This window comes from Astyanax mexicanus, chromosome 13, assembly GCF_023375975.1.
Source record: "Astyanax mexicanus isolate ESR-SI-001 chromosome 13, AstMex3_surface, whole genome shotgun sequence".
In the NCBI taxonomy this organism is placed as follows: domain Eukaryota; kingdom Metazoa; phylum Chordata; class Actinopteri; order Characiformes; family Acestrorhamphidae; genus Astyanax; species Astyanax mexicanus.
This window is the reverse complement of record NC_064420.1, coordinates 9,282,694-9,297,621: the sequence shown is the minus strand read 5'-3', so window position 1 is coordinate 9,297,621 and position 14,928 is coordinate 9,282,694. Positions and strand designations below refer to the sequence as shown.

The 14,928-nt window shown below is 44.7% G+C and overlaps 1 long non-coding RNA gene across 1 annotated transcript; it reads left to right on the top strand.

Moving 5' to 3' along the window:
- Positions 1-1,813: 1,813 nt before the first annotated feature.
- On the top strand, positions 1,814-10,118 carry LOC125780638 (uncharacterized). Its single transcript, XR_007423893.1, has 3 exons — positions 1,814-1,895; positions 2,026-2,166; positions 9,488-10,118. It is a non-coding gene; the product is annotated as an uncharacterized LOC125780638 (long non-coding RNA).
- The last annotated feature ends 4,810 nt before the right edge of the window (positions 10,119-14,928 follow it).

Sequence of the window (14,928 nt, the reverse complement as noted above, 5' to 3'; positions counted from 1 at the left end):
GAAAACTGTACGTCGTATCGCTTCGCAACCTGCTATTAATTTAAAGATCTCGGTAAGATCTATAAGCTCGCCAAATTTGGTCTTCGTATCTCAAAAATTGTGGCGGTTACGGACGTTTAAAATTTCGCCCCATTCATTCCTATGGGGAAAAAATGCGTACGTTTACGAAGTTTTTACGAAAACCGTACGATAAATCGCTCCAAAAAGCACAAGCACGCTAAGTTGGCATAGGTCCTACGATCCGTGAAAGTTTCGTGATTCTACGTTGAAAGCTCTAGGAGGAGTAGCGTACAGAAAAAAAGGCGTAAGAATAATAATAATAACTAGAAAAGGAAAGTTCGATAACGAACTTTAAGTTGGCTTGGAAAAGTACGTTAATAATGTTGAAAAAGTTAAAATGGTTGCTAAGATATTTCTGTCTAAAGCGTGTGAAGAGTGGTTGCTTTGCTGTTGACTTTCAGCTAAATGTTAAAGTCCAAAAAGTTTTGGCTAACATGGTGAAAAGCTAATAATTGTCTTATAAAGTAATATAAACACTTTACTTTATATATACCTATATAAAGTAAAGTGTTGCTAAGTGGTTGCTAGGTAGTTACTAGGCAGTTGCTAATGTATTCCACATCGTTGCTCAGTGTTTGCTAATTGGTTGCTAAGCAGATTCTTACATATTCCAGGTGGTTGCTAAGCTGTTGCTAACTGGTTGCTAGGCAATTGCTAATGTATTCCACATGGTTTCCAAGTGGTTGCTAAGGTGTTGATATGGTATCCGGGTTGGTTGCTAAGGTGTTGCTAGGTGGTTGCTAAGGTGTTGCTATGGTATCCAGGGTGGTTGGTAAGGTGTTGCTAGGTGGTTGCTAGGTGGTTGCTAAGGTGTTGCTATGGTATCTGGGGTGTTGCCAAGGTGTTGCTAAGGTGTTGCTAGGTGGTTGCTAGGGTGTTGATATGGTATCTGGGGTGGTTGCTAAGGTGTTGCTAGATGGTTGCTAAGGTGTTGCTATGGTATCTGGGGTGGTTGCTAAGGTGTTGCTAGGTGGTTGCTAAGGTGTTGTTATGGTATCCTGGGTGGTTGCTAAGGTGTTGCTAGGTGGTTGCTAGGCGGTTGCTAAGGTGTTGTTATGGTATCCGGGGTGGTTGCTAAGATGTTGCTAGGTGGTTGCTAAGGTGTTGCTATGGTATCCGGGGTGGTTGCTAAGGTGTTGCTAGGTGGTTGCTAAGGTGTTGCTAGGTGGTTGCTAAGGTGTTGCTATGGTATCTGGGGTGGTTGCTAAGGTGTTGCTAGGCGGTTGCTAAGGTGTTGCTAGGTGGTTGCTAAGGTGTTGCTATGGTATCTGTGGTGGTTGCTAAGGTGTTGCTATGGTATCCGGGTGGTTGCTAGGTGGTTGCTAACGTGTTGCTAGGCGGTTGCTAAGGTGTTGCTATGGTATCCAGGGTGGTTGCTAAGGTGTTGCTAGGCGGTTGCTAAGGTATTGCTATGGTATCCGGGGTGGTTGCTAAGGTGCTGCTAGGTGGTTGCAAGGTGGTTGCTAAGGTGTTGCTAGGCGGTTGCTAAGGTGTTGCTATGGTGTCTGGGGTGGTTCCTAAGGTGTTGCTAGGTGGTTGCTAAGGTGTTGCTATGGTATCTGGGGTGGTTGCTAAGGTGTTGCTAAGGTGTTGCTATGGTATCCAGGGTGGTTGCCAAGGTGTTGCTAGGTGGTTGCTAGGGTGTTGCTAGGCGGTTGCTAAGCGGTTGCTATGGTATCCAGGGTGGTTGCTAAGGTGTTGCTAGGTGGTTGCTAGGTGGTTGCTAAGGTGTTGCTAGGTGGTTGCTAAAGTGTTGCCATGGTATCCGGGGTGCTTGCTAAGGTGTTGCTAGGCGGTTGCTATGGTATCTGGGTTGGTTGCTAAGGTGTTGCTAGGTGGTTGCTAAGGTGTTGCTAGATGGTTGCTAAGGTGTTGCTATGGTATCTGGGGTGGTTGCTAAGGTGTTGCTAGGTGGTTGCTAAGGTGTTGCTATGGTATCCGGGGTGGTTGCTAAGGTGTTGCTAGGTGGTTGCTAGGCGGTTGCCAAGGTGTTGCTATGGTATCCGAGGTGGTTGCTAAATGGTTACTAGGCAGTTGCTAACGTATTCCACATGGTTGCTAAGTGGTTGCTAGGCACTTGCTAATGTTTTCCAGGTGGTTGCTAAGGTGTTGCTAACTGGTTGCTAGGCAGTTGCTAATGTATTCCACATGGTTGCTAAGTGGTTGCTAGGCAGTTGTGATCATTTCTAAAGTGGTTGCTAAGTGGTTTCTAGGCAGTTGCTAACATTTTCCAGGTGGTTGCTAAGGTGTTGCTAACTGGTTGCTAGGCAGTTGCTAACATATTCCAGATGGTTGCTGAGCGGTTGTCATCATTTCTAAAGTGGTTGCTAGGCAGTTGCTAATGTTTACCAGGTGGTTGCTAAGGTGTTGATAACTGGTTGCTAGGCAGTTGCTAACATATTCCAGATGGTTGCTGAGCGGTTGTCATCATTTCTAAAGTGGTTGCTAGGCAGTTGCTAATGTTTACCAGGTGGTTGCTAAGGTGTTGATAACTGGTTGCTAGGTTGTTGCTATCATTTCTAAAATGGTTGAAGTAGAGAAAAAGAGAGAGTGTTAAATGTAGAAGTACAGAAAAAGGGAGAGCAAGAAATAAAGAAGTAGGGAGAAAATCGCGAGAAAAAGAGAAAGAACACGCGAGAATGTGAGAAAAAAAGTTGAGAGAAATATTGAGCGAGAAAAAGAGAATTAGAGAAAAAGGGACATCGAGAAATAAAGAAGTAGAGAAAGAAAGAGGAAGTAGTAGAGAGATAGATAGAAAGAGAAAGCAAGACATAGAAAAGTAGAGTGAAAGAGAAGTAGAGAGAAGAGCGAGAAATAAAGAAAGAGTAGAGAATAGAGAAATAGAAAAGTAGCGAGAAAGAGAAATTGAGACGTAGAGAGAGAGTGAGAAAGAGAGAAAGAAAGAGTGAGAAATAGAGAAGTAGAGAGTAAAAGAGAGAGTGAGAAATAGAGACGTAGAGAGAGAGTGAGAAAGAGAGTGAGAAATTCAGAAGTAGAGTGAGAAAGAGAGTGAGAAATAGAGAAGTAGAGAGCAAAAGAGAGTGAGAAATAGAGAAGTAGAGAGAGAGTGAGAAAGAGAGAAAGAGAGAGTGAGAAATAAAGAAATGTAAAGAGCAAAAGAGAGAGTGAGAAATAGAGAAGTAGAGAGAGTGAGAAAGAGAGTGTGAGAAATAGAGACGTAGAGAGAGTGAGAAAGAAAGAGTGAGAAATAGAGACGTAGAGAGTGAGAAAGAGAGAGTGAGAAATAGAGAAGTAGAGAGCAAAAGAGAGAGTGAGAAGTAGAGAGCAAAAGAGAGAGCGAGAAGTAGAGAGCAAAAGAGAGAGTGAGAAATAGAGAAGTAGAAAGCAAAAGAGAGTGAGAAATAGAGAAGTAGAGAGCAAAAGAGTGTGAGAAGTAGAGAGCAAAAGAGAGAGTGAGAAATAGAGAAGCAGAGAGCAAAAGAGAGAGTGAGAAGTAGAGAAGTAGAGAGCAAAAGAGAGAGTGAGAAGTAGATAAGTAGAGAGCAAAAGAGAGAGTGAGAAATAGAGACGTAGAGAGAGAGTGAGAAAGAGAGAGTGAGAAATAGAGAAGTAGAGAGCAAAAGAGAGTGAAAAGTAGAGAGAGTGAGAAAGAGAGAGTGAGAGAAGTAGAGAGAGAGTGAGAAAGAGAGAGTGAGAGAAGTAGAGAGAGAGTGAGAAAGAGAGAGTGGTTGCTAAACAGTTAATAGGTGGTTGCAAAGCGCTGGCTGAGGTGCCCGGGGTGTCCAAACTTTTGACTGATAGCTGCTCCATACAGCAGCTCCTCCATACACTCACAGTACTGGAGGAGCAGGGGAGAGAAGGGGTTCCGTGCGCAGAGCTGCTCGTCTGTGAGATGGAACTCTGGGCCCCCCATTCATTTCTATGGGAAAACTTCGTACGACAATTGTACGAAAACCGTACGTCGTATCGCTTCGCAATCTTTTATTAATTTAAAGATCTTGATAAGATCTATTAGCTCGCCGAATTTGGTCTCCGTATCTCAAAAATTGTGACCGTCGCGGACGTTCAAAATTCTCCCCCATTCATTCCTATGGGGAAAAAATGCGTACGTTTACGAAGTTTTTACGAAAACCGTACGATAAATCGCTCCAAAAAGCACAAGCAACGTAATTCACTATAGGTCCTACGATCCGTGAAAGTTTCGTGATTCTACGATAAAAGCTCTAGGAGGAGTAGCGTACAGAAAAAAAGGCGTAAGAATAATAATAATAACTAGAAAAGGTAAAGTTCGTGAACGAACTTTAAGTTGGCTTGGAAAAGAACGCTAATAACGTTAAAAAGTTAAAATGGTTGCTAAGCTTTTTCTGTCTGAAGAGTGTGAAGAGTCATTGATATGCTGTTAACGCTAAATGCTAAAAACGCTGAAATCTAAAAACGTTTGGTTAAACGATGAAATCTACAAACATTTGGTTAAACGCTGAAATCTAAAAACGTTTGATTAAACGCTGACATCTAAAAACGTTTGGTTAAACGCTGAAATCTAAAAACGCTTGTTTAAATGCTGAAATCGTAAAACTTTTGGTTAAACTTTTGATTGCTAATGTGTTGCTAGGCGGTTGCTATCATTTCTGAAAAGGTTGCTAAGCTGTTGCTAGGCAATTGCTAATGTTTTCCAGGTGGTTGCTAAGCTGTTGCTAACTGGTTGCTAGGCAATTGCTAACATATAACAGGTGGTTGCTAAGGTGTTGCTAGGTGGTTGCTAGGGTGTTGCTAGGTTGTTGCTATCATTTCTAAAGTGGTTGCTAAGTGGTTGCTAGGCAGTTGCTATCGTTTTCCTAGTGGTTGTTAAGGTGTTGCTAAGTGGTTGCTAGGCAGTTGATATCATTTCTAAAGTGGTTGCTAAGTGGTTGCTAGGCAGTTGCTATCGTTTTCCTAGTGGTTGTTAAGGTGTTGCTAAGTGGTTGCTAGGCAGTTGCTATCATTTCTAAAGTGGTTGCTAGGCAGTTGCTAACGTTTTCCCAATGGTTGTTAAGGTGTTGCTAAGTGGTTGCTAGGCAGTTGCTTTCATTTCTAAAGTGGTTGCTAAGTGGTTGCTAGGCAGTTGCTAACGTTTTCCAGGTGGTTGCTAAGTGGTTGCTAGGCAGTTGCTAACGTTTTCCAGGTGGTTGCTAGGCAGTTGCTAAGTGGTTGCTAGGCAGTTGCTAACGTTTTCCAAGTGGTTGCTAGGCAGTTGCTAAGTGGTTGCTAGGCAGTTGCTAACATTTTCCAGGTGGTTGCTAAGTGGTTACTAGGTAGTTGCTAACATATTCCAGGTGGTTGCTAGGCAGCTGCTAAGTGGTTGCTAGGCAGTTGCTAACGTTTTCCATGTGGTTGCTAAGTGGTTGCTAGGCAGTTGCTAACGTTTTCCAGGTGGTTGCTAGGCAGTTGCTAAGTGGTTGCTAGGCAGTTGCTAACGTTTTCCAAGTGGTTGCTAGGCAGTTGCTAAGTGGTTGCTAGGCAGTTGCTAACGTTTTCCAGGTGGTTGCTAAGTGGTTGCTAGGCAGTTGCTAACGTTTTCCAGGTGGTTGCTAGGCAGTTGCTAAGTTGTTGCTAGGCAGTTGCTAACGTTTTCCAGGTGGTTGCTAAGTGGTTGCTAGGCAGTTGCTAACGTATTCCAGGTGGTTGCTAGGCAGTTGCTAAGTGGTTGCTAGGCAGTTGCTAACGTTTTCCAGGTGGTTGCTCAGTGGTTGCTAGGCAGTTGCTAACGTTTTCCAGGTGGTTGCTAAGTGGTTGCTAGGCAGTTGCTAACGTATTCCAGGTGGTTGCTAGGCAGTTGCTAAGTGGTTGCTAGGCAGTTGCTAACGTTTTCCAAGTGGTTGCTAGGCAGTTGCTAAGTGGTTGCTAGGCAGTTGCTAACGTTTTCCAGGTGGTTGCTAAGTGGTTGCTAGGCAGTTGCTAACGTTTTCCAGGTGGTTGCTAGGCAGTTGCTAAGTGGTTGCTAGGCAGTTGCTAACGTTTTCCTAGTGGTTGCTAAGGTGTTGCTAAGTGGTTGCTAGGCAGTTGCTATCGTTTCTAAAGTGGTTGCTAAGCTGTTGCTAGGCTGTTTCTAACGTTTTCCTGGTGGTTGCTAAGGTGTTGCTAACTGGTTGCTAGGCAGTTGCTATCATTTCTAAAGTGGTTGCTAAGTGGTTGCTAGGCAGTTGCTAACGTTTTCCAGGTGGTTGCTAAGGTGTTGCTAAGTGGTTGCTAGGCAGTTGCTAACGTTTTCCAGGTGGTTGCTAAGGTGTTGCTAACTGGTTGCTAGGCAGTTGCTATAATTTCTAAAGTGGTTGCTAAGTGGTTGCTAGGCAGTTGCTAACGTTTTCCTAGTGGTTGCTAAGGTGTTGCTAAGTGGTTGCTAGGCAGTTGCTATCGTTTCTAAAGTGGTTGCTAAGCTGTTGCTAGGCTGTTTCTAATGTTTTCCAGGTGGTTGCTAAGGTGTTGCTAACTGGTTGCTAGGCAGTTGCTATAATTTCTAAAGTGGTTGCTAAGTGGTTGCTAGGCAGTTGCTAACGTTTTCCAGGTGGTTGCTAAGGTGTTGCTAAGTGGTTGCTAGGCAGTTGCTAACGTTTTCCAGGTGGTTGCTAAGGTGTTGCTAACTGGTTGCTAGGCAGTTGCTATAATTTCTAAAGTGGTTGCTAAGTGGTTGCTAGGCAGTTGCTAACGTTTTCCAGGTGGTTGCTAAGCAGTTAATAGGTGGTTGCTAAACCCTGGCTGGGGTGCCGGGGTGTCCAAACTTTTGACTGATAGCTGCTCCATACAGCAGCTCCTCCATACACTCACAGTACTGGAGGAGCAGGGGAGAGAAGGGGTTCCGTGCGCAGAGCTGCTCGTGTGTGAGATGGAACTCTGGGCCCCCCATTCATTTCTATGGGAAAACTTCGTACGACATTTGTACGAAATCCGTACGACGTATCGTTTCGTAAAGCATATTTTCGGAAAGAACTCACTAAGTTCTATAGACCATCCGAATTTCGTCTTCATATCTCAAAAATTCTGACATTCACAGCCGTTCAAAAATCTTCTAGTTCATTGTCTATGGAAAAAAGGGCGTACGTTTACGAAGTTTTTACGAAAACCGTACGATATATCGCTCCAAAAAGCACAAGCAACGTAATTCACTATAGGTCCCACGATCCCTGAAAGTTTCGTGATTCTACGTTAAAAGCCCTAGGAGGAGTAGCGTTTAACAAAAGTGAGGAAGAATAATAATAATAACTAGAAAAGGAAAGTTCGATAACGAACTTTAAGTTGGCTTGGAAAAGTACGTTAATAACGTTGAAAAAGTTAAAATGGTTGCTAAGATATTTCTGTCTAAAGCGTGTGAAGAGTGGTTGCTTTGCTGTTGACTTTCAGCTAAATGTTAAAGTCCAAAAAGTTTTGGCTAACATGGTGAAAAGCTAATAATTGTCTTATAAAGTAATATAAACACTTTACTTTATATATACCTATATAAAGTAAAGTGTTGCTAAGTGGTTGCTAGGTAGTTACTAGGCAGTTGCTAATGTATTCCACATCGTTGCTTAGTGTTTGCTAATTGGTTGCTAAGCAGATTCTTACATATTCCAGGTGGTTGCTAAGCTGTTGCTAACTGGTTGCTAGGCAATTGCTAATGTATTCCACATGGTTGTTAAGTGGTTGCTAGGCAGTTTCTAATATTTTCCAGGTGGTTGCTAAGTGGTTGCTAACTGGTTGCTATGCAGTTGCTAACATATTCCACATGGTTTCCAAGTGGTTGCTAAGGTGTTGATATGGTATCCGGGTTGGTTGCTAAGGTGTTGCTAGGTGGTTGCTAAGGTGTTGCTATGGTATCCAGGGTGGTTGGTAAGGTGTTGCTAGGTGGTTGCTAGGTGGTTGCTAAGGTGTTGCTATGGTATCCGGGGTGTTGCCAAGGTGTTGCTAGGTGGTTGCTAGGCGGTTGCTAGGCAGTTGCTAGGCGGTTGCTATGGTATCCGGGGTGGTTGCTAAGGTGTTGCTAGGTGGTTGCTAAGGTGTTGCTATGCGGTTGCTAAGGTGTTGCTATGGTATCTGGGGTGGTTGCTAAGGTGTTGCTAGGTGGTTGCTAGGGTGTTGCTATGGTATCTGGGGTGGTTGCTAAGGTGTTGCTAGATGGTTGCTAAGGTGTTGCTATGGTATCCGGGGTGGTTGCTAAGGTGTTGCTAAGTGGTTGCTAAGGTGTTGTTATGGTATCCTGGGTGGTTATTAAGGTGTTGCTAGGTGGTTGCTAGGCGGTTGCTAAGGTGTTGTTATGGCATCCGGGGTGGTTGCTAAGATGTTGCTAGGTGGTTGCTAAGGTGTTGCTATGGTATCCGGGGTGGTTGCTAAGGTGTTGCTAGGTGATTGCTAAGGTGTTGCTAGGTGGTTGCTAAGGTGTTGCTATGGTATCCGGGTGGTTGCTAGGTGGTTGCTAACGTGTTGCTAGGCGGTTGCTAAGGTGTTGCTATGGTATCCAGGGTGGTTGCTAAGGTGTTGCTAGGCGGTTGCTAAGGTATTGCTAGGCGGTTGCTAAGGTGTTGCTATGGTGTCTGGGGTGGTTCCTAAGGTGTTGCTAGGTGGTTGCTAAGGTGTTGCTATGGTATCTGGGGTGGTTGCTAAGGTGTTGCTAGGTGGTGCTAAGGTATCCGGGGTGGTTGCTAAGGTGCTGCTAGGTGGTTGCAAGGTGGTTGCTAAGGTGTTGCTAGGCGGTTGCTAAGGTGTTGCTATGGTGTCTGGGGTGGTTCCTAAGGTGTTGCTAGGTGGTTGCTAAGGTGTTGCTATGGTATCTGGGGTGGTTGCTAAGGTGTTGCTAGGTGGTTGCTAAGGTGTTGCTAGATTGTTGCTAAGGTGTTGCTATGGTATCCAGGGTGGTTGCCAAGGTGTTGCTAGGTGTTGCTAGGCGGTTGCTAAGCGGTTGCTATGGTATCCGGGGTGGTTGCTAAGGTGTTGCTATGGTATCTGGGTTGGTTGCTAGGTGGTTGCTAAGGTGTTGCTAGGTGGTTGCTAAAGTGTTGCTATGGTATCCGGGGTGCTTGCTAAGGTGTTGCTAGGCGGTTGCTATGGTATCTGGGTTGGTTGCTAAGGTGTTGCTAGGTGGTTGCTAAGGTGTTGCTAGGTGGTTGCTAAGGTGTTGCTATGGCATCCGGGGTGGTTGCTAAGGTGTTGCTAGGTGGTTGCTAGGCGGTTGCTAAGGTGTTGCTATGGTATCCGGGGTGGTTGCTAAGGTGTTGCTAGGTGGTTGCTAGGCGGTTGCTAAGGTGTTGCTATGGTATCCAAGGTGGTTGCTAAATGGTTACTAGGCAGTTCCTAACGTATTCCACATGGTTGTAAAGTGGTTGCTAGGCACTTGCTAATGTTTTCCAGGTGGTTGCTAAGGTGTATCTAACTGGTTGCTAGGCAGTTGCTAATATTTCTAAAGTGGTTGCTAAGCAGTTGTTAGGCAGTTGCTAACGTTTTCCAGGTGGTTGCTAAGGTGTTGCTAACTGGTTGCTAGGCAGTTGCTAACGTATTCCACATGGTTGCTAAGTGGTTGCTAGGCAGTTGCTAACATTTTCCAGGTGGTTGCTAAGGTGTTGCTAACTGGTTGCTAGGCAGTTGCTAACATATTCCAGACATAAAAAGAAAGAGAAAGCAAGACATAGAAAAGTAGAGTGAAAGAGAAGTAGAGAGAAGAGCGAGAAATAAAGAAAGAGTAAGAGAGAATAGAGAAATAGAAAAGTAGCGAGAAAGAGAAATTGAGACGTAGAGAGAGAGAGTGCGAAAGAGAGAAAGAAAGAGTGAGAAATATAGAAGTAGAGAGTAAAAGAGAGAGTGAGAGATAGAGACGTAGAGAGAGAGTGAGAAAGAGAGTGAGAAATTCAGAAGTAGAGTGAGAAAGAGAGTGAGAAATAGAGAAGTAGAGAGCAAAAGAGAGTGAGAAATAGAGAAGTAGAGAGAGTGAGAAAGAGAGAGTGAGAAATAAAGAAATGTAAAGAGCAAAAGAGAGAGTGAGAAATAGAGAAGTAGAGAGAAAAAGATATAGAGACATAGAGCGTGAGAAAGAGATAAGTAGAGAGCAAAAGAGAGTGAGAAATAGAGAAGTAGAGAGCAAAAGAGAGAGTGAGAAATAGAGACATAGAGAGAGTGAGAAATAGAGAAGTAGAGAGCAAAAGAGAGAGTGAGAAATAGAGAAGTAGAGAGAGTGAGAAAGAGAGTGTGAGATATAGAGACGTAGAGAGAGAGTGAGAAAGAAAGAGTGAGAAATAGAGAAGTAGAGAGCAAAAGAGAGTGAGAAATAGAGAAGTAGAGAGCAAAAGAGAGAGTGAGAAATAGAGACGTAGAGAGAGTGAGAAAGAGAGAGTGAGAAATAGAGAAGTAGAGAGCAAAAGAGAGAGTGAGAAGTAGAGAGCAAAAGAGAGAGTGAGAAGTAGATAAGTAGAGAGCAAAAGAGAGAGTGAGAAACAGAGAAGTAGAGAGCAAAAGAGAGAGTGAAAAGTAGAGAGAGAGTGAGAAAGAGAGAGTGAGAGAAGTAGAGAGAGAGTGAGAAAGAGAGAGTGAGAGAAGTAGAGAGAGAGTGAGAAAGAGAGAGTGGTTGCTAAACAGTTAATAGGTGGTTGCAAAGCGCTGGCTGGGGTGCCCGGGGTGTCCAAACTTTTGACTGATAGCTGCTCCATACAGCAGCTCCTCCATACACTCACAGTACTGGAGGAGCAGGGGAGAGAAGGGGTTCCGTGCGCAGAGCTGCTCGTGTGTGAGATGGAACTCTGGGCCCCCCATTCATTTCTATGGGAAAACTTCGTACGACAATTGTACGAAAACCCTACGTCGTATCGCTTCGCAACCAACTATTAATTTAAAGATCTTGATAAGATCTATTAGCTCGCCGAATTTGGTCTCCGTATCTCAAAAATTGTGATCGTCACGGACGTTCAAAATTCTCCCCCATTCATTCCTATGGGGAAAAAATGCGTACGTTTACGAAGTTTTTACGAAAACCGTACGATAAATCGCTCCAAAAAGCACAAGCAACGTAATTCACTATAGGTCCTACGATCCGTGAAAGTTTCGTGATTCTACGATAAAAGCTCTAGGAGGAGTAGCGTACAGAAAAAAAGGCGTAAGAATAATAATAATAATAACTAGAAAAGGCAAAGTTCGTGAACGAACTTTAAGTTGGCTTGGAAAAGAACGCTAATAACGTTAAAAAGTTAAAATGGTTGCTAAGCTGTTTCTGTCTGAAGAGTGTGAAGAGTCGTGGATATGCTGTTAACTTTTGGCTAAACGCTAAATGCCAAAAACGCCGAAATCTAAAAATGTTTGGTTAAACGCTGAAATCTAAAAACGTTTGGTTAAACGCTGAAATCTAAAAACCTTTGGTTAAACGCTGAAATCTAAAAACGTTTGTTTAAATGCTGAAATCGTAAAACTTTTGGTTAATCTTTTGATTGCCAATTTGATGCTAGGCAGTTGCTATCATTTCTGAAGTGGTTGCTAAGCTGTTGCTAGGCAGTTGCTAATGTTTTCCAGGTGGTTGCTAAGCTGTTGCTAACTGGTTGCTAGGCAGTTGCTAACATATTACAGGTGGTTGCTAAGGTGTTGCTAGGTGGTTGCTAGGTTGTTGCTAGGTGGTTGATAACTTGTTGCTAGGTGGTTGCTAAGGTGTTGCTATGGTATCCGGGGTGGTTGCTAAGGTGTTGCTAGGTGGTTGCTAGGCAGTTGCTATCATTTCTAAAGTGGTTGCTAAGTGGTTGCTAGGCAGTTGCTAACGTTTTCCTAGTGGTTGTTAAGGTGTTGCTAAGTGGTTGCTAAGCAGTTGCTAACGTTTTCCAGGTGGTTGCTAAGTGGTTGCTAGGCAGTTGCTAACGTTTTCCAGGTGGTTGCTAGGCAGTTGCTAAGTGGTTGCTAGGCAGTTGCTAACGTTTTCCAAGTGGTTGCTAGGCAGTTGCTAAGTGATTGCTAGGCAGTTGCTAACGTTTTCCAGGTGGTTGCTAAGTGGTTGCTAGGCAGTTGCTAACGTTTTCCAGGTGGTTGCTAGGCAGTTGCTAAGTTGTTGCTAGGCAGTTGCTAACGTTTTCCAGGTGGTTGCTAAGTGGTTGCTATGCAGTTGCTAACGTATTCCAGGTGGTTGCTAGGCAGTTGCTAAGTGGTTGCTAGGCAGTTGCTAACGTTTCCCAGGTGTTTGCTCAGTGGTTGCTAGGCAGTTGCTAACGTTTTCCAGGTGGTTGCTAAGTGGTTGCTAGGCAGTTGCTAACGTATTCCAGGTGGTTGCTAGGCAGTTGCTAAGTGGTTGCTAGGCAGTTGCTAACGTTTTTCAAGTGGTTGCTAGGCAGTTGCTAAGTGGTTGCTAGGCAGTTGCTAACGTTTTCCAGGTGGTTACTAAGTGGTTGCTAGGCAGTTGCTAACGTTTTCCAGGTGGTTGCTAAGTGGTTGCTAGGCAGTTGCTAACGTTTTCCAGGTGGTTGCTAGGCAGTTGCTAACGTTTTCCAAGTGGTTGCTAGGCAGTTGCTAAGTGGTTGCTAGGCAGTTGCTAACGTTTTCCAGGTGGTTGCTAAGTGGTTGCTAGGCAGTTGCTAACGTTTTCCAGGTGGTTGCTAGGCAGTTGCTAAGTTGTTGCTAGGCAGTTGCTAACGTTTTCCAGGTGGTTGCTAAGTGGTTGCTAGGCAGTTGCTAACGTATTCCAGGTGGTTGCTAGGCAGTTGCTAAGTGGTTGCTAGGCAGTTGCTAACGTTTCCCAGGTGGTTGCTCAGTGGTTGCTAGGCAGTTGCTAACGTTTTCCAGGTGGTTGCTAAGTGGTTGCTAGGCAGTTGCTAACGTATACCAGGTGGTTGCTAGGCAGTTGCTAAGTGGTTGCTAGGCAGTTGCTAACGTTTTCCAAGTGGTTGCTAGGCAGTTGCTAAGTGGTTGCTAGTCAGTTGCTAATGTTTTCCAGGTGGTTGCTAAGTGGTTGCTAGGCAGTTGCTAACGTTTTCCAAGTGGTTGCTAGGCAGTTGCTAAGTGGTTGCTAGGCAGTTGCTAACGTTTTCCAGGTGGTTGCTAAGTGGTTGCTAGGCAGTTGCTAACATTTTCCAGGTGGTTGCTAGGCAGTTGCTAAGTTGTTGCTAGGCAGTTGCTAACGTTTTCCAGGTGGTTGCTAAGTGGTTGCTAGGCAGTTGCTAACGTATTCCAGGTGGTTGCTAGGCAGTTGCTAAATGGTTGCTAGGCAGTTGCTAACGTTTTCCAGGTGGTTGCTCAGTGGTTGCTAGGCAGTTGCTAACGTTTTCCAGGTGGTTGCTAAGTGGTTGCTAGGCAGTTGCTAACATTTTCCAGGTGGTTGCTAGGCAGTTGCTAAGTTGTTGCTAGGCAGTTGCTAACGTTTTCCAGGTGGTTGCTAAGTGGTTGCTAGGCAGTTGCTAACGTATTCCAGGTGGTTGCTAGGCAGTTGCTAAGTGGTTGCTAGGCAGTTGCTAACGTTTTCCAGGCAGTTGCTAAGTGGTTGCTAGGCAGTTGCTAACGTTTTCCAGGTGGTTGCTAAGTGGTTGCTAGGCAGTTGCTAACGTTTTCCAGGTGGTTGCTAGGCAGTTGCTAAGTGGTTGCTAGGCAGTTGCTAACGTTTTCCAAGTGGTTGCTAGGCAGTTGCTAAGTGGTTGCTAGGCAGTTGCTAAGTGGTTGCTAGGCAGTTGCTAACATTTTCCAGGTGGTTGCTAGGCAGTTGCTAAGTTGTTGCTAGGCAGTTGCTAATGTTTTCCAGGTGGTTGCTAAGTGGTTGCTAGGCATTTGCTAACGTATTCCAGGTGGTTGCTAGGCAGTTGCTAAGTGGTTGCTAGGCAGTTGCTAACTTTTTCCAGGTGGTTGCTCAGTGGTTGCTAGGCAGTTGCTAACATTTTCCAGGTGGTTGCTAAGTGGTTGCTAGGCAGTTGCTAACGTATTCCAGGTGGTTGCTAGGCAGTTGCTAAGTGGTTGCTAGGCAGTTGCTAACGTTTTCCAGGCAGTTGCTAAGTGGTTGCTAGGCAGTTGCTAACGTTTTCCAGGTGGTTGCTTAGTGGTTGCTAGGCAGTTGCTAACGTTTTCCAGGTGGTTGCTAGGCAGTTGCTAAGTGGTTGCTAGGCAGTTGCTAACGTTTTCCAAGTGGTTGCTAGGCAGTTGCTAAGTGGTTGCTAGGCAGTTGCTAACGTTTTCCAGGTGGTTGCTAAGTGGTTGCTAGGCAGTTGCTAACATTTTCCAGGTGGTTGCTAGGCAGTTGCTAAGTTGTTGCTAGGCAGTTGCTAATGTTTTCCAGGTGGTTGCTAAGTGGTTGCTAGGCATTTGCTAACGTATTCCAGGTGGTTGCTAGGCAGTTGCTAAGTGGTTGCTAGGCAGTTGCTAACGTTTTCCAGGTGGTTGCTCAGTGGTTGCTAGGCAGTTGCTAACATTTTCCAGGTGGTTGCTAAGTGGTTGCTAGGCAGTTGCTAACGTATTCCAGGTGGTTGCTAGGCAGTTGCTAAGTGGTTGCTAGGCAGTTGCTAACGATTTCCAAGTGGTTGCTAGGCAGTTGCTAAGTGGTTGCTAGGCAGTTGCTAACGTTTTCCAGGTGGTTGCTAAGGTGGTTGCTAAGGTGTTGATAAGTGGTTGCTAAGCCCTGGCTGGGGTGCTGGGGTGTCCAAACTTTTGACTGATAGCTGCTTTATACAGCAGTTCCTCCATAAACACACAGTACTGGAGGAGCAGGGGAGAGAAAGGGTTCCGTGCGCAGAGCTGCTGGTGAGCGAGATCCAGCACTGGGCCCCCCATTCATTCCTATGGGGAAACTTCGTACGACAATTGTACGAAAACCGTACGTCGAATCGTTAAAACCTTGAAATTTTCTGAAAGAACTCCATAAGTTCTATAGACCGTCCGATTTTCGTCTTCATATCTCAAAAATTGTGACCTACGTGGACGTTCAAAGTTGTCCCCTATTCATTTCCTATGGGAAAAAAA